Here is a 23,681-nt window from a genome sequence, read left to right as displayed (position 1 = left end):
GGGAAGCATTCGATTTAATTTTTTGCTTTCAGAGCTTCAGGGAAAAGTACGGACTTTTTCAGTGGGATGAGGACACTGGCACAGGTAATGAATAATTTGAGATGATGGCTGAGCAGACAGTGTGGCAAGTGTCCTTTTAACACATGTGAGGCACAAACTTTGTTATTCTTTCTTCTTTGAGAGACACCCTAAACAACAGCCCTTGATTTAAATGTGAGCTTGTGTCATTAGCAGTGCTCACCTACCACGATGCTTATTTTCTGTATTCCTTCTTCCAAATATCAACTATCCTGTTGCAAGCAGGAAAGGAAAACGTATGTTCAGACCAAACTAACAGATATGGCTGGTTCCGGTACACTGACTTCATAAGCAATAAAATATATAACATTGCTTGCTGCAGCACGCGCTGTACTAGTCATTCTCTGTCCAACTGCCTATTTTTTACATCATTTTAAACAAATGCCAGGACTACAGGGAGTAATAAGATAAAGGCAGAACAGGCAGGTTTTGTGGTACAAGCTAAAAACAAAACAAAACCTCCAGAAGTCATGAGAACTGTAAAAAGAGGCTCTTTTCACGTGGCAAAGTGAAGCTGTAATTACTGAGTGCAGAGAACATCTTTCTTACAGGAATACGCAATGAGAGTGGATTGTGTTGAATATCTCTGAAGCTGCTGCAGTCACAGTTTAAGAGCAGAGAAAAGAGATTGCTGAGAAAATAAATCTTTTTTTCTGGTTATGGAGTTGGCTTTGCTTCTGGCCTGATGATTGCTGGTTCTTGCTATCGCTTTGTCTGATAGTTGACTGGCATGGTGACAATACTGATATTAAACTTCTGTTTTCAGGTGACATGAATCTGAAGAAGAAATTCATGTCATGCCTAAGTTTTCAATTTGAGTTGAGCTGTCAGGGAGAACTAGATAGACATTTGAAATACAGTCTTTGCTGTTTTAATTAATGTTATGAGGTGATGAACCCTGGTTTGCTTTGTTTCCCACACCTTTATTTTTTTCATCTTGACATTCAAAAGTTGGTGCAAAATTAACTAAAAAGCAAGTGCAAGGGACATTTCAAAATTTGTCCACTTAGCATGCATCAAACCACTAAAAGAGGTGTGTGCACTACCTGCTGGTTTGTAGTACCAGTCAGCAAGTGGTTTGTTAGTATTGGTAATGCCCTCATGAAGCCAAAGAGGATTCTTTTGCTTGCTAGCTTGAGAGTGCAAAGTGCTTCTAATTCCCACCCAGTTTTTCTCTGCTTTGTCTGTCTTCATATTGCCACCCTTGTACCTTGGAATAATAAAGCTTCAAAGAGTTAAAGAAAGTCATAGTGAAAAGCATGTTATGTCTTATGTCTGGCTGATAAACCGAGTGCTAAGTGCAGTCACTTCTCAAAGCTGGCCAAAATAGTGTTTCAGCTCATATTTTGGGAGAGTGGCCATCCATGAAGGAAGTAAAAGTGTTGTTCAGAAAAATACGAGAGTCCCCAAAAACATTGCAAGGTTGATGATACTCATTGGATTCTGTGCCAAGCAGAGCTAAAGCTGTATGCTTCTGGACATTATTTCTGAATCACAGTCAAGATTACATCTTGTTTAGTGTTGTCATAGGTCTGTTTCGTAAGTGTAGCTCTGCAGTAATTTCTTATTTCAAAAGAACTGTGTAAATTGCTTGTGGGAAGATTTTTTGTCATTGAAAAGCAAGACTTCCATTTATATCCAGTTCTGACATTTGAAAGAGTACAGTATTTTGCAGATACAAGTTTCATGTCCAGCTATCTGCCACAATTAGGGAAATAAAATCTAACATCATCTTCAGCCAGTAGATCATTTCCTTTTCCCTTTTTATGTCATTTGTTTGATCTTTTCTTCTCCTCCACAGCTTTGGCTTTTGTCTGTCTTCTTTTTTTAATATCTACCATTGTATTACTCTCAGTGCTCAGTGTTTAGATGGTCCTCTTCCATCTACTCCAAAGTATATCAATGTTCTCCTCCTATCTCCATGCATTGTTTTTAACAGTTAGCAGCTTAGTATGTAATCCATGAGTTACTGATACAAGCTGAGAGTTGTGCCTCCAGCAGCACTGTTGATGTACTCCAGCTGCTAGTGGGTGCTCAGTCTGCAGTGCCAGGCTGGACTACTAGACAAAATACAAAAATTGGGCATCAGCAGCATAGTTTCAGTGGAGCGGTTTAGGTCTAAGAATAAAAACTAATATAGACATGGCCATTAATTTCTCACCCATCCAGGGGCGGACTTCTAATTAAGACCCATGTATCCACTATTAAATGTTTCCAATGCTGTCCCCTCAATCCATAAATTATTGCTCTGTTTAACAGGGCTCTGTGTACCGTCCTAGCCCAGACACCTAGGTGGTACCCATTGATCCTGATGCTCCTGCTCCGGTCACCTCCTCTTCATTTTCATGCTAATGGAGTAGGCTGCTCTTCCTGTTAAAGTCTCACACCTGTTTCTCCCACTGGTTTATTTTTTCTTTTGTTAAAATGATTTTGCAGTTCCCTGGCAGAAGACCCACAATATGGCAGTCTAACATCACCCTTATCCTGGTAGTAGCAACCACCCTGTTTTGTGTCACCTTTTCTTCAGAAAATACCCCTAGAGGCAGTTGCAACCTCACTTGATCATTCTCTGTTTAGAAAATGTGAAAATACTTAATGAATCATTTTGGGGAGGTGTGACCTGTGGGATGCAGATGCGTGGGAGTGTTTGTTTGTTGAAAGCGTCAGAAGGGGAATCACTCCATTATGTGAGAACCAGTGTCAAAAGGTGGGAAATCAGCATGCTCCGAAGTTTCACTGAACTTGGATTTTTCTCCTATCTATCTTTTCCTGGAAGGTATTTAATTTTGGAGAAACTCACAAAGAGAGGAGAAAAACAGCGCTTAAATTCCCAGGATTGCCTTTGGGGGATCGATCCCACAGGTGAAAGAGGGAACTCTTTTAATAATCTTTGCAACATTTAATCCCAAGAAAGTGCAATAAAATCAGTCTTCCGCTGAGAGTTGGGAGCGTATTTTTTCCATAACAAGACTCATTTTTAGTTTCTTTGTACTGCAGTCTTATTAAGACTGTATTTAGTTGACTGAGGAGAGTAAAATCTGGTTTTGACAGATGTTTCCTATGATCTGAAGAATACAAATACTCCTGCAAGATGACAGACAGCTTGTTTACATAAGAAATCTATTTTTTTTTAATTAAAAGAAAGGAAAAAACCAACAAAAGTACACAAACACAAAGCAACGTTCGGATCAGTCATTCTGATCAAGGCAGCGTCAATTATTAGGCTGTAAAGGGAACTGATGACTCAACTTAGGCACAGCACTGCGGCGATCTCCGAATTTCGGTTTCATAACAGATTCTTTTCAGGAATGCTTTTCATTCATGCCTGACATTTAAACATGTCTCTGGGAGTGTGTATCATTTTGTGATGGGTATGCAAGAGACTGGTGTGTTCTGAGTGGTTGTGTGGAATTTGGAAGGCATTCCTGTACTTTGATGGGACACCCTGTGGGAGAAGGGTCCTTTGACCCATCACATTGCACACCCTGATCATACCTACACACCACCAGTGTCATTACCATGGTAAATTTATAGATAAGTTCACATCAGTAAAACCGAAAAGCTCTTTGATTCAGAAAGCAAAGTGTTTTGATGAGATCCCATGCTTAGTAATTCCAGCGAGTGCACTTGCTAAAGCGGGTGAGTCAGAAATGGAAATGCAAAGCAATTCTCTGAACAGTGGCCGGAAATTAGCTTTGAAAACTGAAACAAAGCCCAGACCGCAGTTTTATCTATTTACTTAACAACTGTAGATCTGCGAAAATCCCTTTGTCTTTGGGACACATTTTGATTCCTCTCTTGTAGCTCTGGTGCGATCTTTAGGCTGGGTGATCAACTGTGTCAGGACTATGTTCACGTGTCTTAATTTTTTGGTTTAAAAAATTGAGTTCCCTGTAAGTGGACTCATTGCCTGTGATGCTGCCTGATTCTCCCACGACTTGGAGTGGAAGTTGGTGGAAGTATTAGGCAGGATGGGATGTTGTAATATTGGAGTTAATGTAATACTGAGGAAGAAAACTAGGAGAATTGAGTGGAGTAACTCAACCGCTTATCACCCAGTTCATAGGTTATATATATATATATATATATGTATGGCACAGTGGGCTATCTGACTGCTCTGGCACCAAGCACTCATTGTTTTGAGGCTAGCTGCTCCCCAGCTTAGCCTGGAGAGGCTGTGGTGGTCACAGCCCCTCTGTTTTTAAGGAAATAGCCCTCTGTGGGGAGAGAGAAGAAGGGGTCATGAGTGTTTTCGTGTTAACAGTGGTAGTCTTGCTGCAAAAAAACTTAAAAATCAGCATATTGGGTGATAGGTAGCAGCATTCTGGTCCTCATTGCACACCTTTCCTCTCTGCTGGCATCTGAGTACCTCCTGCTCATAATTGAGAGTGAGTCTGGATGCTTTGGACTTGTCACGCAGCCTTAGACAACATAAGAACTGCTTTTCTGGAAGCTGTAGTGTGGTCTGAGGCCCACCAGTATAAGTCATGGTGGAGTAAGACAAAGTAATAGATGTGTCTAAAGGAGTTGCAATTCCCGCGGCAAGGCTGCTAAAGTAGAGCTTCTTTCAAAGAGAAGGCGGTTTGGTGATTTTCCTTAAATACTGTTTACCTAAATAAACAAATATAAATAAATAATGCATATTCATGGCTTTGACTAGAGTAAGTAATGTTGAAATGTTTACCTCTCCTGAGGATAATTTTTAAGGGTGGGGTGCAGCAATTAATAATAAAACATTTAGATGAGATTACAGAATGATCTGATTGGAACAGTAAACATTATGCTAGAAATAAAAGCACATAAACTGTCTTGAATAAAAAAAAAATAAATGCTATGCTGTCTGAAGTAACACACTGAATAGAAGCAGTTTGGGTGAAGGGACTGTGGCCTTGGAGCTCTTTAATATCACAGGGACGCTTCTTCAGTCTAAGAAGCATAGCTGTGGAAGAAAGTCCATCATTTCCAGTCTGGAAAAAACTATACAAATATTGGCATCCACACAGATTGGTGTGGCAGAAGTAACACCTGTCAGCACTACTTTGAGGCTTGGGTCTGTTGATTCCTAAGCCGTGTATTTCACCTGTTTATATCAGTAGTAAACAAAACCTTCATTTGCATTGTGAACCTCCTCCCCCTCTATTTTGCACATTCCTTTGAATGAAATTCTTTGCTCAGCTGAGAGTTTGAAATTTGAACTCATCCTTTCATGTCTTTTGGCTATGGTTCCTTATCTAGTTAATCAGCTCAAAGAGAGCCAGTGATGTGTTCAAAGATTTCTGTGACAGCTGCATGCCATTAGGCTGAATGATTAAAAAAACCCCATAATTGTAGTTTAGCGCAGTAAATACAGATTGGTCTTTCAGTTTAACATACGGTATCAAGCAAACTGAACCTCTGACAAGAGACCTGCTGCTTAACCCTGTGCAGACCAAGCTGGTCTGCCCCGTAGCCCCACCTGCCTCCAGCTATTTTGGATCAGCAGAGGAGTGCGATCGAGCGATATGGTGTATCTGCCCTGCTGCACTAGGTTGGGCACAAAAAAGAAAACAGAAGATGGGTAGAAAGTAGGTAGAAGCACTGAGGTAGCCTGTAGGGCCAGTAGCCTCAAAGACCCGCATGCAAATAGGGTGGGCTCTCCTTGCTCATTGAGGTGTCTCTCTGCAAACTGCTGTTCTCTGTGAGCCATTTTCTAACTTGGGTGTCTGTTGGAGAAGAAGGCTTCCAGACCTTGTCTAAACCAAATTGGTTCCTTCTAAGGTAGCATCAGAAGTGTTGGGGCGCTCACTGGTGCCTCACAAGCCCCATATGCTTCTGGCACGTGTGCCCTGGATGCCCTCTCATCTAGAAACTGAAAAGCAGCTTTTCTTTGGCTGGAAATGTGGTCTTACTATTAGATGTGGTGGAGTCTTTGCTTATGTCAGTTGCTAGTGGAAGTCCTTGGCTGTTCTCTGCAACAGAGAAAGTTGTCAAGGAACGAGCACTGATGGATGGGCTGCCTTGTTCCCAGCACAGATGGAGAGAGTTGACAAAGTCCAGTTGACTTTGGTCCTTGTGAAGCATCTTCACAGCTGTTTCTGGCTGATAAATTTCCTCAACCACATTTCGTTTCTCACTGCAGTGAATAAACCTTTTCCCTGAAGCATCTACCTGCTCTGCAGGATCTGTGAGTGGTGTCTGTAGCCCAGAAGACGAAGGTGCTAATGGTGGCATAATGGTGGTCTATCTCTCCTGTAGTAGAGGGGTGTGGTTTTATAAGCATGGTGCATTTTCCCCATTGAAAGAATCTTTCCGGATTCACCTCAGAAAAAACTTCTGCGGAGCAGACAGATCCACCTTCATCTTCACCTTTCTTTTTTTCAGAAGGGTTTCTGGAAGTTTCAGCTGCACGCCTTATGGCCAATCCAGCGGGAGCAAGGCAGCCAGAGCCTCAGCGGTGTCTTGCAGGTTGAGGACATGTTGCACACATGGAGTGCACAGAACAGTAAACCTGATATCAGATCACAACTAATTATCTGTGTATAAAAATTCCCCTGCTTGCCGTTTTGCCGTTAGAGGCTCACTGGTAAGATTTATGACTCTGGCTAAAATGAAGTACCATTTCCTTTTTCTCAGCATTACTGTGCGTGGCCTCTCTGGCTTTTCTTGTTAAACAGAGTAGAGTTCACCCAAAACAGAACGTATTTTTGAAGCTCTTTCCCACCAACATTCTACCTCTTTTTATATTTCTAACAACCACTGAAGAATACCCACAAAACGTTTTCAGGTCTTTTGACTTTCCCCTGCTTGGGGCGAGGGTGAAGACAGAGATGCTAAGAGGCAGCTCCTTCATGGGAGGTGCAGTGTTTGCCCACTCTCAGCCCCACCACAGCTTGTGCAGACTCACAGTAGCTGCGTACATCCATGGCATGGGCTCCCTCTTCATAGTTGGATGTGCAACTGTTGCATCCAGGATTTACATGAGCTAAAGGATAATTTCCTCACTTCATGCTATAACTTGGGGGACCAGCGGTACAGCTTGGAGAAAAGTTGTATTTCTCCTGCCCTCATGTTGCACGTATATGTCCTCATTTCACAGGCTGATGAAAATGAGACCAGTGACTGAACTTTCTGAACTGCATGGCTGACTTCACCCTGAATCACCTGAAAATTAGTTTGTGTGATGTTGTAAGACAGTAGGGGTTTTTTTCTGAGTACAGAGTTAAAAAGGGAGCAATGTTGAGCTGCTGCCATCTCTCCCAATTGCAGTTAGACATAGCTATTTTTGTATTAGAACTTGGAGGAAAACCGGTAGAAATGCCACATAAACCTTCCCAAAATAAACATTTGTGTTAATACTTAAATATTGTTCATCTTTCACAGCATTTACTTATCTGTTTCCCACATGCTGAACCTTATGGGAAGTTTTTGTGGTTGACTGTGGCCTGTTCTTTCATTCTGTATGTTAACTGTTTTCACAATTTGCATTTTTTAAAAGCAGTCGGCAGTAAAAGTCTGACTGTGATAATCATTCAACATGGGAACATCCTTTCAGCATGGCAGGGCAGGGATGTGTTGTCATGGTTCACATGTGTTGGGGCAGGAGTCTTGGAGAATAAACCCAGTGAGCTGCATCATTCTGTGCTGCCCTGGGAAGCATCCTTATCTGAGAGACCCAGCGCTGGCTATTCCAGTATCATCTTCTGAGATGCCAGGCTCAGGGACAGCAGTTTCATCCTTGTCACTGAACCATCTCATTTTCTCCTGCTTGCATGTGTGTTAACCAAGTTCTCCAGCCTTTAAGGAGAAATAAGCCAGATATCTGAATTTTCATCAGATCGGAGACAAAGTATTAGGCTGTGACTTTTACTGTCTGTTGGTTTTACTACATGTGGTATAAATACTCATATCATGTAATAATGTTGTTGTTGGGGGGTGGTCTTTCTCACAGCATATATTAAGTTTCCTTTCACACCTAGCCATTCTTTCATGAGTCATACCCCCAAGATAAAATGTTTTCAGTGGTGACTTTAAGTCAAATATATTCCAATGAGAAAGTAATTCAGGTTTTACATAAAAAGATTTACAAGTTCCCATGGTGATACTCCTGAACTACAGACGTATGGCTCTCCTAGCCCATCCTGGCTGATGTGTCACGGAGCTAACTGCAGAGAAGGAGGGGTGGAAAATTCCCCCTATGCACATCCTTCAGCTCCTCTGGAGGTTTTCTGTTTAAGTCTAGTTGGTTTGGTTTAGAGTAGCTCAGGAAAACCCAGTTTGCAGACCCCTGAGCACTTCCTTGGCCGGCACAGGGCAGCAGCAGCCTGCAGCCAACCAGTGATGGTTTTCTTGATGCTTCTCCTGATGACTTCAGTCATGGTTTCTAGCCAGACTGGTTCCTCACGTTGTTTTGCCATTATCTGAGGGAACAGCTCAATCTCATCTCCTCTGACTGTCGGCACAACTCACCCAGATAGGGACCACTGCAGAGCTGGTCCTCGCAGTCCTGGGATGGATACCTCCCTGTTTCTGGTCCATACGTCCTTGGTTTTGCTGGTTTTCTGCATCCCACCTCTGGACACCAGGGAAAAAGCTGCTGTCCCCTCCCAACTCCTGATTTTGCCTGCCTCTGGGTAAATGGTGCATGTGGGCACAAGCAGGAGTGATGGATGAGCATGTTCCTTCCCTTTGGAATAACCAAGCTGGTTATTATGAGGAAATTAAATGCACTGAGGGTGAAGCAGACCATGTATCTTTTCTGATATAGGTATCGATATCATCTTGGATTTAATTTACAGATTTCAGGGAGAGATCACACACTAGATGTCAGAAGCACTGCAAATGCCTTCTCAGCCTCAGGCGACCCTTCAAGCAGTTGTAAGTTACAAATGTTCCAATGAAGCTATTTCACATAGAAAGAAATATTCTTCAGCTTCACTCAAAAACTCACAAAATGTAAAGAAAACGTGTTTGGTAATCTGTGATGGTATTGCATGTAACAAACTGGGATCCTTGACTTCACTGGTACCGGTTTCTGCACACATTTTTTTATGAAACATCATTGCACTCCACCAAGTGCGGCACTGCTTCAGAAAATACTAGCTCTTTTTGCACACCCGTGCTCACTTCTTCTTGCTCGCAGGTGTGCAGCCTTCCTTAAATTTTATTTCTTCTCCTGTCCACATCTGAGAAGCTCACCAACTTCTCTTGTTGTATGGGTTCACATTACTTAGCCCTAATTTTACCCACCTGTAGTGAACATTAGGATAAACACTGTGTATTTGTTGCATTTGTGTATCTGTTGCTCACCCAGCTTCTCCAGTTTTCTTGGGCAGGACTACACGAATTTCTGTGTCTGAAACATCTTTCATGATAACCAGAGTAATACCCAGGCACATTCATTGTGCTCTTCTCACCTTTCTTGGTTTGCTCATTGCAAACTGAAGAGCTTACCAGTTTTCCTCCTCTCAAGCATTAAAGCCCTATTGAAAACAAACCCTCTCTTTGAAACGTTCTCACCATATGACAGAAATCCAAACTGGAAGATGTTTTATTGCTTTTTCAACTTCATGCATTCTTCTGCCAGTTTGAGTGTCTGATGTGTCTTCCTTTACATTTGCATTCCTTAATGCTAATTTCAGCTGCCAAGCAATGCTGGAAGCCATCAGAAAGGAGGAAAGGTTCAAAAATGCGCAAGAGGTTGTTAAACAATATAAGTTTAAAAAGACCAGAAAAATTTATAGTATCCAGTTTGAAGTATTGTTACTTTTCTAGATTTCTCTGCATAGTGTTAAGGCAGATGCTTATTTTTAAAATAAATATGCATTTTTCTTGCAATCTCCAAGACTCCAGGAGCCGGGTCTTCATGTTGACATAGAACAATGATTTTGTGGCCTCTCATGATCCTGTAACTGATGGCCCACATGTGCAGGTCTGTGCTGAGCGCTGAGACCTTGATGTGAGCAAACCTTGAAGCAGAGAGTGCATCTTCCCCTGCTTAAGATCTGGCTCTTCCCAATGCTGTAAGCCTGGCCGATTAGCACGTTAAACTGCTGAAACTCCTCTTCAGTAGATGCACCATTGGCTCTTCATTTCATATAAGCTCAATTTTCATGTATTGCTATAACTTTGCAGCTGTAACAGCAGTTTTGCCTTTAATAATTTGCCTGTTTCAGAAAGTCCTTTATTGAATGGAAAGCATGAAGAACCCCTCGTGTTGAGCGTAGGCGGGGGTTAGGTTTCATTCTACCCTAAGCTGACCCCTGGGCAGAGAGATTCCTGCTTTAGTCTTTTAGATCATGTGTAAAACCTGATGCTGGCTGGATCATCACACATAGGGCAAGAATATCTGGGGAACATGGGGCGAGATATGGAGTGAGACATTTGCAGAAGGGAATGAAATGCTTGGGATGCAGCCTCATGCTTTCTACAGCAGTGAACATCAATCAGCCCTTCTCAGAAAAGCTTCAGTGGTGCTGAAAGTCTTCTCTTCCCCCCCCTTTTTTTTTCTGTTTTCCTGTTCCCCAGTTCTGTTTATTCTCCTTTCCTTCTGATATGCTGGGGCAAGTGCAATTTTAGCTCAGAAAACTAACTTGTCCTTGAAAACACAGAGCCTTCCCTGGTTTCATTCCTTTGGCCATTGAGTAAGCAACAGTTATTTTTGTTCTACTAGTGATTTATGACTGAACAGAGTTTATATTTTTAGTTTTATAGGCAATTTAGGTAATGTGTATTTGTGACCATAAATATTTGTCACTCTTCTGACAATGAACATTATACCCAATTGGAGAAAACTATATGAACTGAAGAGACATAAGCATTATGTTCCTAGCATAGCCTCACGAGTCTTTTCAAGTACCCAATTAGGTTTTCCTTAAAGATAGCAATATTTTGAGCATCTGTTGGTAAATCATCTAGGAGGGTGCCATCCAGAAGAAATAACCTACTTTTCATAAGTGAACCAATTCTCTGCAAAGCTTGGAGTAGAATGCTGTAGGATTAATGCTCAGAAAATATTGAACATTTTTACCAGAAACAGCATAGAAAAAACAACAACCAAATCTCTCTCATTTGCACTGTTTTTTGTGTTTTTTTTTTTTACTTTTTTATGGAGTCATAAATAAGCATTAGTCATAAATAGACATAGTAGACATCTCTTGAGAAACCAGAACTTTTACTAAAGAGTTCATTTTGCGAATTTTGGAAAAATAATAGTAGTTTTTTAAAAAAAAATCTAAACTTTTGGGGTTTATCCCCCTTCATCTAGCTTTAGTTTGTGGTAATTCTGCAGACACAGCCTTTGCAGTGATCCTGGTAAGGTAGATACATGCCACTGCTTGTTCTGCTGCTGTCCCCTTCAGTTCAAAAGAAAACCGTCTTCCTTTCCACTCCCATTTGCCAACTTCACTCAAGTAAAGTATTCAAATGTTTTTTACCAGGAAAACAGTAAAGTGTTGGGCACTGGCAACTTGAAAACCCCTGTAGCTTAAAAATAATTACTTCTCCTTCCACAAGTATTTCCTCCCCAGCTACTTCAGAGTGTGACCGCTTCCTTCATAGATGGGAGAAGCCTTTTCCGGAGTCTGGGATTGGGATTGTGTGTTGTGTGGGATCTGGGAGGTGCAGTGATGCTAGGACTAGGGTGCTGGGGGGTTCACCCCCCCTTTCCAGACCCCTGGCCCCAGCCCTGCTCTCACCAGCTCTCCCCATCCTTGAGTGCCTCCCCTCCAGGGACTGAGCCTGAGCCCCTGGCACGGCTGTGGCAGCACAGTGAATTTGCTGTGGGCAGATAAATGCTTTATTCTCTCTCCAGTTTTCTTTTGACATGGCATGACAGGTAGCTTTGCTTTAGGGTGGCTGGAGGAATATGACACACATTGCATTAACCCAGGGATACCAAGCTGTGCTGATGGTGTTTCTTCTCTGAAGCTCCCCAGAAAAAGCAGAAACAAAGTAACAAATTTCATGTTTGATAAAATCAAAGCTTTGACAAAAGCCAGTATTAATTATTTTTTAAAGTTGGCTTGATAATTTTGCTGGTTTTGTTAGAACACCTTTCTAGTGTGATGTGCAGTTTCATAGACCACAGGGAGGTTTAGGTTGAGCTTTAAAGCTTATCTGTTTCTAATTGCCCTGCCATGGGCAGGGACACCTTCCACGAGACTAGGTTGCTTAAAGCCCCATCCAGCCTGGCCTTGAACACTTCAGGGACAGAGTATCCACAACTTCTCTGGGCAACCTGTTCCACTGCTTCACTACCCTCACAGTAAAGAAGTCCTTAGTATGTATGCATAAGTATGCACATACCTATGGTATGATCTGGTAGAATAATCACAGAAGTATTAGTTTATCTGTTCTGCAGTTCTTCTTGGGGGCCTCATATGTCTGGGCACTATATTAATGCAAGGAAAACAGTCTTTGTTGCAAAGTATCTACAGCTTAAAGGTTGGAGGAGGTATGTAATGGGCATAATCTAATTGTCATGTTTGACATAAAGACCTTCTGTGTTTAAAAAAAAAAGGCATCACAACTTTTTTTTTCTAGAATTAAAAGGAAAAAACAAAGAGGGGTTTATGAAGATTCAGTGCTTGATTTTTTTAATGCCTGACTTTATTTTATTTTAGGTTGTTACAGCTGAGTTGCCAGAACATTGGCCTACAGAACTTTGGAGGGTCACTTAATGGATTGCTGCAGCCTCTTAATTTCTCCATTGATCCTCTTCCCTGCATCGTGAGAACATTTTAGCCAGCACAGAACCTAGAAAAGTTACATGTAAGTCATGATTCCAATTCCTTTCTATTTAAAGAAAAAAATGAAAGAAAAAAGAGAAGAAAAGGTCTTGAGGAGTCAAGGTGGAGGCAGTAAATATCACACTTGATAAAAACACTGTAAAAGCTGTAATTCAACTGCAAACATTAGGTGGTGAATAAATTGCTATTGGAGTAGTTACCTGTCTTTTTAATGTAGATAGTGATTGTCATTTTGAAGGCTTTTCTAAGTGTTCTGCTACAACAGTAAACCACAGTAGTTCTTAAAATAGCTCTCTTTACCCCACTGCTCTAACTACACTTTGTTTTTCTCTGCAACTGGCTAAGTGTGTGTAGACCTACCTTGGTGTGCCGTTCCAAAGCTGCACGTGCTCCACATGAGTTTGGAGGCCATCATTTGCCGAGCAGGACTGCAGGCATCCCTGTATTTCTGCCATAATAAAATCCATATCCTTTTCCTTTGGGGTTCCCAGAATACTTCCCTCGGAGGAGCCCTGATGTTGCTTCCTCTTTCAGCCTACTGCCTCAAAAGGCTCTGTAAGCATCAATAGCACCTTCAACAACTTCCAGATGGAATTTGGTGCTCTGTCTAATTCCATTTGTAGGAAGTTGGATAGAGCTGTGCACAGATCTTCGAGGGACAGAGGAGATTGAGGGGACTGCAGACTCCTTCCTGTCTTCTCAGTCTGGGTTGTAGTTCCCAGTACATGTTGTGCTTTGATTTTTCTCTCAGGATGGGGAGGGACTGTGGTACTGTGCGCATATTTCATTCCCCATCCCATAATGGCTAAGTCCTCCTCTTAAACCTTGCATAGCATCAGCCTGGCATGGAATTGGTGGGCTATTCTAGAGGAGAGAAATTGGTTTGACCCTTTGTAGTTTGTCAGAAGTTCTAACCCTAATTCTGTGTTCTGAGGTGGAAGAAGCTTTTGGACCATTATAAAGATGGCATGGATGTGGTGGTCTGTGCTGTCTGGAGGGTGGTGTAACCCAGAGTTGCCAAGTTCAGGACAAGGCTTGAGCACAACTTAATTTCATTGATTTTTAAAACAAAAACAAATCTCCTTGTGGTTATGAGGTTTTTATCTTTGAGATGGTGGTGTAGAACAGCTTGGCAAAAGGAGATAATACAGAATTATGATTCAGTGTGACACAATGGCCCTTGTTTGTTCACTGCAGTAACAAATTCATACAATGCAGTTTAATCAGAACAGGGCAGTGAAGCTGACCACAGCACTCCTTGCTGGTCAGTTTTTCTTGAATGCTTAGTAACACCACTTTTAATCTTAGGAACTGATTTGTAATACTACTTCTAAAAACCTGTGAGTGTTTTGAAACTGAAGCATTTACATTAGAACTGTACCTTCATTTGAGGTGCTTTATTTGCTTATGGGACAATAAAAGATTTATTTCAAACAAGAAAAGTCTTTTGCAAAAGGAGGATAGTGTTTTAAAGAAAAAGAAAATTTTTTTCTGGTATGATGAGCAAAAATAATGGTGAAGAAGTAGGCAGTGGAGAAAGTCTGGGTAGTAATCCACTGTCAAAGAGGCCTTACAAGGTGTGGGTTTGATTTTGTTTTCCAAAAAAGGGAGAGTGTTGCCATTTCCTTATGGGCTTGGCAATATATGGTGCAGTTATTAATCAAATCCCCAATAGCAGGAATCATCTGACTACAGGAAGATTTTGGTTCTGTCTTGAAATTTGTTTTTAGTGCTTGTCTTAAGGGAAGAAGACTTGAAAATATGAGTTGTAACAGCTAGGCAGGCAGAAATAACTTGTTGTTCATTAGTCCTGCTTAGCACTGTTCCCATGAGGTTTGGAAGCCTTATTCACAATTTTTTGCAGGCTTTTGAAGAGCTTATCACTAGGCATCTTGTAAATTCACTATTAAAAACACTTCCAGAGAAACAAACTTTAAAAATATCATCCTTGTTAGGGACTTGAAAAAGCAGCCAGAAATTGAGTAGACATAAATGGGGAAAAAACCCCTCTCTCTCATTCCAAGAGGTGCATAGGAAATTTTGTCTTGCTTCTTATTCTGCTACAAATAATCTCCATTTCCAGCAGTAAAATTGGGTCTGATGACTGAATGAACTTGAAAACCAGTGTAAGGATATAGGAGCCATCATCAAATATGTGCTTTCCTTACCTTTTTTTCCTTTGGGTTTATTTTTTTCTTTCTCTTTTAAGTGTGGTTGTGTGGTATGCATCATTTTTAAAACATGTTGTGTGCTCTAACTCCTAGAAAACACAAGCATCACCTCACAGGTTGTTGGCCGCGGTGGCACCCATTGTGTGTGCGGATCTGTGCCAGCACAGGCAGATGCGAGGGCAAGCTGCTGGCTGCTTATTTGATTTCTCAGTGTTTCCCACTGTCTGGCTATTTTTGATGACAGACTCTGCTTGTAACAATTACCTTGTTATAGCAATTTCCGTAGAAAGAAGTGAACTTTCCCTTGTTAATTAGCCCTGCTGGAAAGAGCAGTTGCACGAGGTTGACCCAGTTGTAACAACTGTGGTGTTCTTGCTTTTCCCTGGGTGCAGTGTATTTCATAAACAAGTATGGCTTCCCCCATTCCTTTATTATTTAGTTTTTATAATACTACTAGAGTGTTGATTGATATGATCTCTATAAAAATAGTACTTACTGATGTTTGAATTCAAAGCAGAAAATACCTTCCTTGTTCTGATGGAGCATATTGAAAAACCCTGTTATGATGCATGTACCAAGATACTAAAATAAAACATTTCTCCAGGTCCTCTGGGATTTAATGCTGGGTAGGTTAGACTGAGTGTATTATAATGAAGGTGTACAGGGGCACTGGGGACCTGGCTGTGCCTTGGAGCAGATGTTGGGGCATGGCTGCTGGCATCCTAGCGGAGACAGGCGACTATTCCTAGTGGTGACCATGCTCTGTTCACATTTTTTGCTTTGTTTTATGAGTGTGTTTTCCTTTAAAAGTGGCAAAAATAGCATCCCAATCAATGTCATTCTGCTTCTAATAAATAGACCTCATTTGTACTGCTTATCCAATATTGAAAATTCAGCAAGGACCAATAAGTGCCTTATACAGGATAAAAAAATAAGACAACCCAAAACTCAGAAAACTCTGTACAGCAATTTCATATTTTCTAGGTATGAGTTCTTTGGAGTATTTAAAAAAAATTTAGAAAGATTTCTTGAAATATATCCTATGGCCATCTGTAGGCAGATGTAAATAATGAAAAAATTTAATATGCAGATTTTGATGCTTAAATGTCTGTCACCCGCCTACCACCACAGCCTGGGAAAAATGTATCTTTTTTTAAATCTGCACTTAAAGGTCAGGTAATTTGACAGACTTAAGAAGGAAATCAGATTTCTGAAGGCAAAATTACATCTCTTTGAACACTGACTTACCAAACACTGCTAGCTGTCAGCACCAAACCCTCTGCCTAAGAGTTATGGCCATACCTGAGGACATAGTTGGGTTTATCCTACTGGATGTGTGAGATGTGACCACATCTGCATTTCATGATATTTCTGTTGGAGTGCTGGTTTTATAACAGCGAAGGCATTTTCTTACCCATTTTATGGTACTGGCAAATCAGGACTCTGTTCCTTGTGCACCAGTGTGTGGAGCATCTCCTGCCTCGGGGACCTTCACGACCTCCAATGGCATCCTGACCTGGGCATCACGCTCACAACTGCCAAAAAGCACTTTCCTCAGATCTAGGGGAAATCTTCTTTGCCGAGAAATAATCCAGTTACTCCTGCTGCCCCAATACCCCCCTCTTGAGGATGCATAAAGCCATTGACCACTGCCAACACTGCATCAGTCCCTCGGTGTGATCCGGTGCTCCTCAGCACCATTAGTGCCTCTGTACCTGAAGCAGACTGCACCCCCAGCATGGGTGGCTGGGGACAGCTTTTGATAAGTGTTTGCTGCAGATATATCTGTTGACTAAATGTATTTTTTATTTAGATGTGCATATGCGTGTATATCTAAATTAAACATACGTATATATAAGCTACATATATGTATGTATGTATAATGTTTAAATAAAATATTTATCTGGACAAATATAATCAGTATGGTCTGAAAAGCTCCAATGTAGCTTCACACACAGCTGCTGCACGTGCACATGTGTGTGAGTGGTGAGCCAACGTCCCTTTCCAGAGGTTTCTGACCAAGATTCCCATGCCAAAGGCACCCCCACTTGGGTACACACAGCAACCGTGGGCCAAGAGGCGCATTCTGCCTGTGTTTAGCTGGTAACAACAGAGGAGGATAGTGGTGTTTGTTGAAGCACAGCATGCCATATGAAACCAAATTATTCTGACACCTCTGCCCTTGTTGCCATTGACCACAGGTTTGTTTGTTCGTCACCCCAGTGGCACGACAAGCTGCGTGGACACGCAGTGTCATTGATCTGTTTACTCAGTGTTTCCCATGTGGTCACCATGTTGTGGTGAGGACTTTTGTTTTTTGCTGTGGCAGGTGACAGCCCGGGTGTGTGAGTGTGCCAACCCAAGGGACTGAGTCACAGCCCTCCCTCCAACAAGGGCTGGCGGCACTTCCCCTTACCCAGGGCGGTGAGATGCTGGCCCATCTCTGCAGGACATACCTGCCCCTACATTGCTTTATTATCTTTTTTTTTACAGAAAAGTCTGAGAGATGGTGATGGCAAGACCGACTTTCTCTGTAACCCAAACCAGTGAAAAGTAAAATCCATCTCACCACATCAGTTTTGTTTTCACTGCTGGTTCAACATCTCCCCTCCCTCTGGCAGAACCCTGCACAGTCATTCAGTGCCCGGCTTGGGGGTGGTGTGGTTGTTAGCTCAGTGGTGTATGACCCATTTATTTTCATAATACTTAGATACCCGTGCTTCTGCAGCATTCGGCACACAGGTCCTGCGACCTAAATCCTCGGCAGAAAAGCACACACCTGATTTCAGCAGCGTGCGTGGAGAGAGCAGCTGGCTCTGCCCTTGGCTTGTCAGGAGCTGCAGGAAAGTGATGCGCTTTTCGGTCTAGCGGGCAGTTGATGAACAAGGGCAGGTAAAGGCACATTTTTCTGGAGACAGCATTTTGTCTTCGATGATTTGTTTAAATATTGATTGCTAGCTGATAGGACATGTTTCCTGTTATGATGTACAAAGAGTTGAGACATAAAAGCGTTGTATTGGATGATTTTCTCTCTGTAACAACTTACAGTTCCAGCGACACCAAGGTGATTAATGGCACAAGATTGTTCATTCTCACCATTCCCCAGATATGGCATCACCTATCATCCTGTTGAGTCTGGTTTTAAGATGGACCTTTTTTCCTTTATTTCTTTTTTACTCAGATAGTTAAATTAGTTTTCTGCAGGTTTTCAAATGATAATTAGGTTTATACTCATGTTACTTTCTGTAAATGGAAACAATCAGGCATAGGATACACAGGAGAGTAAACTGGTATCATAGTAGACCTGAGAGTTTTAGGTATAAAATTAAAGAGTAATTTGCAAAGTGGCTTAAAGTAAAGTGGATTTAAACACAATGAAATCATCCTTGACAGCAATTTGTTTGAAGTTCTTCTACTGTTATGAGTGTAAAGGGATTTTTTTTTAATTGCCAGTTTCTGGGTAGAGTATTCAGCATAATTTCTCACAGGTAAGTGAAGCATTAACTCCTTATACCTCGGTAGTTTGGTCAGTGGGGGGAGAAACTGAAAGTTAGGGGGAGGCAGGCACCTTCTCTACTTCATCATTTGAAAATCAGTCAGGGGTCAGCTAACTTTGAGAAGGACTCTACCAGGTAACTGAGATAAAAAAAAACTATTAAATGTATGAAAACTCAACAGGATCCTGGGCAGTAGATACACATAGCATGCAAATAGCTGTCTTCAATGTTTAACAGAATATAATAGCACTCTAGATAAATGGGAGAAAGAGTAATAGCATCCCCTTTTCAAATGAGTTTGTTTTGCATCCCTTGTTCAGATGAGCCATGAGTTTTGGAGTTTTTGCATTTATATACTTTTGTTGTAGGTGTTGGAAGTGTGGGCGGCCATGAAAAAGCAGTGGTTACAATTAAGATTTTCCATTTATTGCCCTTTGTGTACAACTAAAAATAAGATTCAAATGCTTCAGTATTTGTAGAGCAAGCATAATACTTCCCTTAGCTCTGATGACTGGCTCGCCTGCAGCTTCGTCTCTGTCTGGTGAGTGAGTCCTTGGCTTAAATGCTTGTAAAAGGGTCGGTGTTGGAAGGAGAGTCAGAGCTTACTTGCAGTGTGATCTGGCTGTGTTAATTCATCAACTTCTTATTTAAAAAAAAAAAAAAAGAAAAAGTATTTAGGCTTAGTGCATAATTAAGAGGTAGCGATGAAAAATTTAGGAAGAATTGTTCTACTCTCTGGAGAAAGCAGCTTTGGAGAGGATTGAAAGATCTTTAAAGTTAGCCTTTCAAAACTTCACTGGTATACCTGGAACTGTTGATCCAGAACTTCGTCTTATGGCAAAGAAAAAGGAAAAAAAGGAAATCTATACAAATTTGTTGAACTTAAGAAACAAATTCTCAGGATTTGGCGTGTAAAATCCTTTGGTTTCCTCTTTAGGGTGGCAGTATTGAAATATGCTGCCTTGGTAGCTTTTCCATGTAGTTGCACTGGTTCGGAATCCACCAAATTAGTTGCAGTATCTTGAGCTACTTAATCTGTTATGACCACATTAATTGATACGTCAGCTCATGGCCAAGAGAAATATTAAAGAGAGATGTCAGTGTATGCAGGGAAATTCATAGCTTCATGGTGTCAGCTTTGGTGCTGTCCCAGCTACACTCATTAAGTAGCCGTGGCATTTCCAGAGAATGAGTGTGCCTGTGCATGTACACGTCTAATGTCATTCTTGCAATGGATGGGTAAGAGAGAGCATCTATCCAAGAGCTGCAGGACCAAAGGTAGAAGCTAAATGCTTGCTTTCTGCTGCGTGGCATCTTCAGCATCATCAGTTTCTTGCTTCATGACCTTCCTGACTTCGTCAGGCTTGGCAGAGTAGCAGAGGTGTTGGTCTTGAAAAGCAGGCTGCGTAAGACAATAAGTTTTTGCTCTGAGTAACACCACGTGGTGCGGAGGATGTGGGGTGCTGGGGGCAGTTAGAGGCACATGTGCTTGTTCCATGGACTAGTCACGCTGTCAGTGGTGAGTCTTTCATCAGGCAATATGAAATCCCTTTAAATTTGCTTGGTGTAATCCTCCCCCTTTTCCTAGGAGAGCTCGGTGCCTGTCATTGCTGCCTTACTTTTGCCTTTTTGCTGAAACATGCCTTTTTGGTTTTACATCTGTGCCTGCCCGTTGGACCAGCCTGGATACAAAGTATGAACAGCAAGAGAGCTAATGCAGCAATCAAGACATTAAATACTTCAGGTGGGAACGGGCAAAACTTTAGCAATAATTAGTTTCACCCACGGTGGTTGCTGCAGGGAATTATATTACATCTGTTATAATCACCCTCATGTCTCAGTCGTGTGGGTGACCAGATGCTGACAAGTGGCGTAATTGTTTGTTGTAATATTTTTCTGTGGAATTTTCTCTTTCCGGTACAGTTGTAGAGATGATTTTTTTTCTCCCCGCCTGCCCTTTTTTTTCTACTGCTGTGCCTGCTGCAGGTGAGTTCAAACCTGAAGATAACAGCAGGAGAGAGTGCAGCATGTGTGTCATGTGGCAGCGGCGCGCGGCTGCACTTTCCAGCTGGATGAGACATGCTGGTCTCTTCCAGAGGTATCGCCACACGGGCTATTTTTAGAGATGGCATATAGGGCGCATTGTGCAACTATCAGTACCCACTGCTGGGCTCTTCATTTTTTCCCTTGTATGGTGATGAGGTTTTTAAGGTGTTAAGCTTTCTCTTGAAGAGGTGGAAGGATCTCTTTTTTAACTACTTGCAGAGCTGCTCCAGGGAATCTGTGAAGTTGTGTTTTCTGTACACAGTTTAAAGGGAACAGTCCTGCATGTGGCCACTAAGTTAGGAATAGTGTAAATGACCCAAACAACATGGTTGAGATTTTCAGCTGAGGAGCTCTAACAACCTGTTGGGTTGCAGAGCAGAACTGCTACCTCAGGAAACCCCCAGCTTGGGGGTTTTTTTTTACTCTACCGCAGCAAACAAGCTGCACTCCGGCATTTTTACAGTTGTCATAAACTCTTTCTGTGGCTCTCAGTTTCTGGAGTCCTTTGAAGAGCCACCTCGTGCTGTACAGGAGGTCCTGTGAGATGGGATATGGTGCAGCCTCACAGTGAGAGCAGAGCTGGACACAGCAGTGGACTGTTGGCTCATGCCTGCTGCTGCTGGAGAAGCAGAGCTGGCCGGTCACAGACTCCTTACTGCATTGCTCAAATAATGCAAAAACATTAGCAGTGGTGATTTGCTGTAATGGTGTGTTTTAAGTGCATCTTTGCTCTGCCAGCTTCACTTTTAATGCACTCGGTTAAGGAATGCTTTGGAGGTTGCTGCTAATGGATGAATCTCCCAGAAAATTGGAATTTTCAAATAAGATTGACACTTTAGAGTGAGAAATATAAATCTAAGAAGAGTATTTCAGCAGAGGTTTGTAATTAGGAATGAATGGAGGGAATTTGTACGCGCAGTCTGTGGAAGGGCACAATGGAAGGTGAAATTGCACCCTCTGCGCTGAATGAGGGATGAAAGCCAATGTATCAGTGTCATGGCATGACAGTGTAGAGTATAAATGATACTGTCACTGAGTGCTGCAGAAGGTATCATGGGAATTCCACTCCAGTAAATTACATTACTTAGACAGACCTGAAGGCATTGTGTCTGAATGATTGGAGAGAAAAAAGTTGTCAGCACAAAGCAGGAGATATTATAGAACAACTGGCTGCAGGGTTGGAAAGCAGTGTTTTTCTGATGTTTACCATGCAAAGCTTTTCAGATGCTTTTAAATTTCTTTTTTGGTTGAATTACAAATGTATTGATGAAGCAATAGTATTTTTTGAGATGGTGTCTGGAGTGGATACCAGCCTGAAGCTAAAGGTTTGAGTATGCATAGCTCCCAGTTGTTCATTAGGAACTGGGACTCCTTCAGACTTGAGAAAAATCTAGTCATATGTTCCCAGCTCAAGCAGTGTTTTTATGTGTTGCTTCATTTGACTGAGGACTTGCTTTTTGGGCTGAATTTTGCTTGTGGCGTAATTCTAGCATAGGTTTGTGGGGAGAGGTGGGTTGTTGCTGTTGTCACTAGCAGTGAGGGGCTGGACTGTGGTGAGCAGCAGCAGATCACGGGACACAAACTTTATGGTGTCATTTAGAGGCATGGTCAGGTCCATGATGTGGGCAGGTAGGAAGGAGCATGATGTCACGGTGACAATGCAGCAAAAATCCAGACACTTCAGCCCTTTCAGCATGAATGTGTGTTCCTCATGATCATGTGCTTTCCTCACACTGTTCTGCTTGTTGCCCACCAAACCCCACAGTGATGGTGTTAAGTGGAATAGTTATTTCTGACAATTTTTTCTCTGTAATGACCTATTACATCCACCCGCACAGGGGCTGTACCTTAGAGATGGGGCTTAACTACTTCTCTATCTCTGACTTCACATGCAGACAACACCTGCAAGCTCCTGTAATTTCCTAGTTTGCTCATGGGTGAGACAGCCCAGCTCCCACAGTTCTCCCAAACTGCTGTTTGATGATGAAATGGCTACTCCCTGAAGATGCTACATTTCATTCCTGCAGTACATAATAACCTCTGCCTGTCTTGGGGCTTCTTGTAGAACTTCATCAGACTTTGTCCTGCTTAAAAAGCATATTTTTCCACTTGCCTACCCACGAAAAGCATCACTGAAAGTACATGCTATAGGTAATGAAAAGGGAGCAGACTTTGTTTCTCCTCCCCAAAACTTGATTTTCAGCAAAGCCCACACAAGGCAGGAGGATGGACATGCAGCACAGTTAAATTAGCAGTCCTTCACACAGGCTTCTTTACATGGAGATGCTGATTCAAGTTGTGGGAACATTAACGAGGAAATAGGGTCAAACTGAAAGGTGCTGACTCTAGGAAGGTTGCAGTTCAAATGGTTCCATAGAGGGGATTCATCCCTTACAGCCTGTAGCTGGAAACCAAAGTATCAAACCCACAGATAGTGTGAAAAAGCAGTCAGGCATCTGTGGAAAAGATGTCCTGTATGTGATGGGATTCAATAGCAGAGAAATTTATTAGTGGGTCCTGACCATAGCCAAAGGTGAGTGGGAGGAAGGAAAGTGTAATTTCTATATATACTTCCCACATTAGAACTGGTTTGGAGTAGCCCAGGGTGTAGGACTGTGTCTATCTGTCTGTCTGTCTGGATAAAAAGGGGAATTCAGATGTTAGAGATGTAAAGTTTATCCTTAGACCATCGTTGTCATGGGACACTACTATGCCTGCTGAAGCACCTGCTGGTAGAAGTATTCAAAATCTTCTGTCACTCACTTCTCCTGTGGTACTTTGTGTCAAAAGCTGGCATTTTGACACATCTCGGTTTTTGCATGTTGGGAAAGCAAATGCTTTTTTTTTTATATTTAGTGTCATTCCTGCAGTCGTGATCAAGCCATGTTTTTAAAATGTGGCTCTTTGTAGTCAAACCATGGAAGACCCGCTAGTTCTCACTGCCTTAGCTATTCATATGATGCCATTTTCCTCTTCCTGTGCTTGGTCCTGCAGCATTAATGCCTTTAACCATCACCTGGGAAATCATCATGGCCACTCATGGGAGTGACAGGTGCAAAACTGGACTCTAAATGCTGAAAAGCACCATGATTGCAAGAGCGGGATAGAGCAGGAGAAGGAATGACCAAACTCTATGCCTTAGGGAAGACTGGGAGACTTACCAG

General features: G+C 42.0%; 1 protein-coding gene across 6 annotated transcripts in view; it reads left to right on the top strand.

Annotated features, from left to right (window-relative positions):
- Positions 1–23,681, top strand: part of BACH2 (BTB domain and CNC homolog 2) — a 193,491-nt gene that overhangs the window by 94,693 nt on the left and 75,117 nt on the right. For all 6 annotated transcript variants that reach the window (XM_051777772.1, XM_051777771.1, XM_051777774.1 and 3 more), the window contains one exon: positions 12,678–12,825. The gene's annotated coding sequence lies outside the window, so the exon portion shown is untranslated. The remainder of the gene's footprint in view (positions 1–12,677; positions 12,826–23,681) is intronic.

This window comes from Manacus candei, unplaced genomic scaffold (genome assembly GCF_025592945.1).
Source record: "Manacus candei isolate 608988 ecotype Guabito, Panama unplaced genomic scaffold, ASM2559294v1 h1tg000011l, whole genome shotgun sequence".
Lineage (NCBI taxonomy): Eukaryota > Metazoa > Chordata > Aves > Passeriformes > Pipridae > Manacus > Manacus candei.
The sequence above is the reverse complement of the archived record's forward strand: the minus strand, read 5'-3'. Positions and strand labels throughout refer to the sequence as shown.